The 2,851-nt window shown below is 46.1% G+C and overlaps 1 pseudogene across 1 annotated transcript; it reads right to left on the bottom strand.

Annotated features, from left to right (window-relative positions):
* Nucleotides 1-268: 268 nt before the first annotated feature.
* Nucleotides 269-1,281, bottom strand: LOC102855182 (annotated as a pseudogene). The gene has a single exon (XR_439010.1). The product of XR_439010.1 is annotated as a protein phosphatase 1, catalytic subunit, alpha isozyme pseudogene (transcript).
* Between the last annotated feature and the right edge of the window lie 1,570 nt (nt 1,282-2,851).

Raw genomic sequence — 2,851 nt, 5'->3', positions numbered from 1 at the left:
CCCAAGGCCCAGCGCTGCTGGACACTCATGACCCGGCCTGCCTTTACCCTGAGCTGCAGTCTTGGCCCCAAGATCCGGCTCACAATCCTCAAAGGTGCAGCCAGGAGGGAAGCCTGGGGATTGGACACTGCTACTGATTCATTAAAAAAAGGAAACAGGCCAAGGCTCTGAGTCCTGTGGGGTGGGCCCAGGCTGCCCTGACCCCTGTGACAGCGGGCTTCCAGAAGGTCAGCTCGCTGTCGGGGGGCAGAGGGTGGCCACGAGGAGGCTACTTCTTGGGTTTGGCAGAATTGCGGGGTGGGGTGATGGGCCGCCCCCCGAGATTCAGGCCACTCCGCGGGCTTGAGGATCTGGAAGGAGCACATGAGTGTCTCGTCCACACTCATCATGGCGCCTGCGTTGTCGAACTCACCGCAGTAAATGGGAGCTGAGGAAAGTGTTACCAGCTGCCGCTTGGCAAAGAACTCATAGCCATCTTCCACTACCTGGTGCGCCCGGCAGATGAGGTCCAGGTCATGCTTGTGCAGGAATTTGGCCACCACCTCAGCCCCGAAGGTAAAGGAGACTCCACGGTCATTCTTGCCCCAGCCCTGCACGTCCTTGTCGGGGTCGGACCAAAGCAGACCCTGGTCGGGCACGTCTGTGAGCCACATGATGCGCGGAATCTGCTCCACGGGCTGCAGGTCAGGGGACAGGCCTCCTGTGGCAGCAAAAGATCTTCTCGTCCATAATGGCCGCGATGGGCAGGCAGTTGAAGCAGTCGGTGAACATTTTCCACAGTTTGATGTTGTAGCGTCTCTTGCACTCATCATAGAAGCCACAGATACGGTTGATGCTGGCACACTTGTGGTTCCCATGGAGCAGAAAGAAGTTTTCTGGGTACTTTGTCTTGTAGGCCAGCAGCAGGCAGATAGTCTCCAGGGACAGCTTGCCCCGGTCCACGTAGTCTCCCAGGAAGAGGTAGTTGCTCTCTGGCGGGAAGCCACCGTACTTTGAACAGCCGCAGGAGGTCATAGTACTGGCCGTGGATGTCACCGCATATCTTGAGGGGTGCCTCAACTTCCAGAAGAATGGGCTGGCTCAGGAAGATCTCCTGGGACTGGAGGCACAAACCACGGATCTCGTTCTCGGTCAGCTGGACATTCTTCCCAGGACGCGAGCCTTGCACTTCTAGCAGGCGCCCGATGATAGAGTCTAAGTTGAGTTTCTCGGTGTCGGACATAGTGGCACCGCAGCTCCGGTCCTGGAGCTCCGGCTGGCTGCTGCCGCCTGCCCTCCCGCTGCCTCCTGGGGATTTGATTCTTAGAAGGTCCCATTCATCTATTTTATCTTCTCCTAGTTGTAGATTTTTTAGGATACTTGGAAGACATTTTATGTTGTGGATTAGGACTAATAGAGTTCTTCCAAAATGTAATGAAGTTTAATAGTCCTTGGTTTTAGTCCTAGGTCCATGATCCACCTTGAGTTGTTTTTTGTATGTGGAGTGAGGTGTGGATGTTGCTTGGGTCTTCAGCAGATATTTTTCCAATTTTGCTAACACCATTTGTTAAAAAGCGTATTTTTTCCCAAGTAACTGATTTCATCTCCCTGTCAAAATAGGTAAATGGGCTGTTTTCAGGGTTCTTAATTCTATTCCATTGATCTATGTGTCTGTCATTGTACCAGTATCATGCTGTCTTAACCACCATGGCACTGTAGTAGGATTTGAAATCAGAGAGTGAGATGCCTCCTACCTTTTTTCTCTTTTTAAGGGGTGTTTTACTGATTCAGGGCTCCTTTCCATTCCAAATGAAACTGGAGATTACCTTTTCTATCTCTTTGAAGAATGGGATTGTGTTGAATGTGTAAATTGCCTTTGATACTATTGCCTTTTTCACAATATTGAGTCTTCCTATCCATGAGCAAGGGATATTCTTCTACTTCTCCAGGTCTCTTTTTGTTTCTTGTAGTAATGTTTTGTAATTTTCTTTGAATAAATACTTTGTGTTTCTGGTTAGATTTACTCCCAAGTATTTAATCTTGTGATTACCTATTGTGAAGGGTATTGTTTTTCATAGTTCAGGCTCTGTATTCTCTTTGTCACTGTAGAGAATTCCAATTGATTTTTGTATGTTGATCTTGTATCCTGCCACTTTGCTAAATTGGTCAACTATGTCAAGTAGTTTCCTTGCTGAGTCTTTCGGGTGTTCTAAGTATACAATAATATCATCTGCATAGATAGACAATTTTACCTCCTCTTTGCCAATTTGCATACCTCTTATTTCCTTCTCTTGCCTTATTGCTATCACTAAGACTTCCAGTACAATATTGAATGAGACAGGTGAGAGTGGGCGCTCTTGCAAGTTCCTGTTCTTAACAGGAATGCCTTTAACCTCTCTCCGTTGAGAACAATGTTGGCTCTCGGGTTTGCATAAATAATTTTACTATGTTGAAGAAACTCCCCTCTAATCCTATTGTATTGAGTGTTTTAATCAGGAAAGGGTGTTGGATTTTGTCAAAGGCCTTTTCCACATCAATTGATAGGATCATGTGTTTCTTTTTCTTTGCTTTGTTAATGTGATGAATTACATCAATTGTTTTCCTTATGTTGAACCATCTTTGCATACCTATTGCAAATCCCACTTGGTCATGGTGAAATATTTCTTTGATGTATTGTTGAATTATACTGGCCAGTATTTTATTCAGGATTTTTGTATCTATGTTCATAAGAGATATTGGCCTATAGTTTTCTATTTTGGTGATGTCCTTTCCTGGCTTTGGGATCAAGGATATGTTTGCTTCATAGAATGAATCTGGGAGAATTCCATCTTTCTCTATTTCCTGAAATAGTTTATGTAGAACTGGTGACATT

This window comes from Elephantulus edwardii, unplaced genomic scaffold (genome assembly GCF_000299155.1).
Source record: "Elephantulus edwardii isolate Elephantulus edwardi_28Jun2011 unplaced genomic scaffold, EleEdw1.0 scaffold00285, whole genome shotgun sequence".
Taxonomy (NCBI): domain Eukaryota; kingdom Metazoa; phylum Chordata; class Mammalia; order Macroscelidea; family Macroscelididae; genus Elephantulus; species Elephantulus edwardii.
Note: the sequence above shows the minus strand (reverse complement) of the source record. Positions and strands in the feature narration are given on the sequence as shown.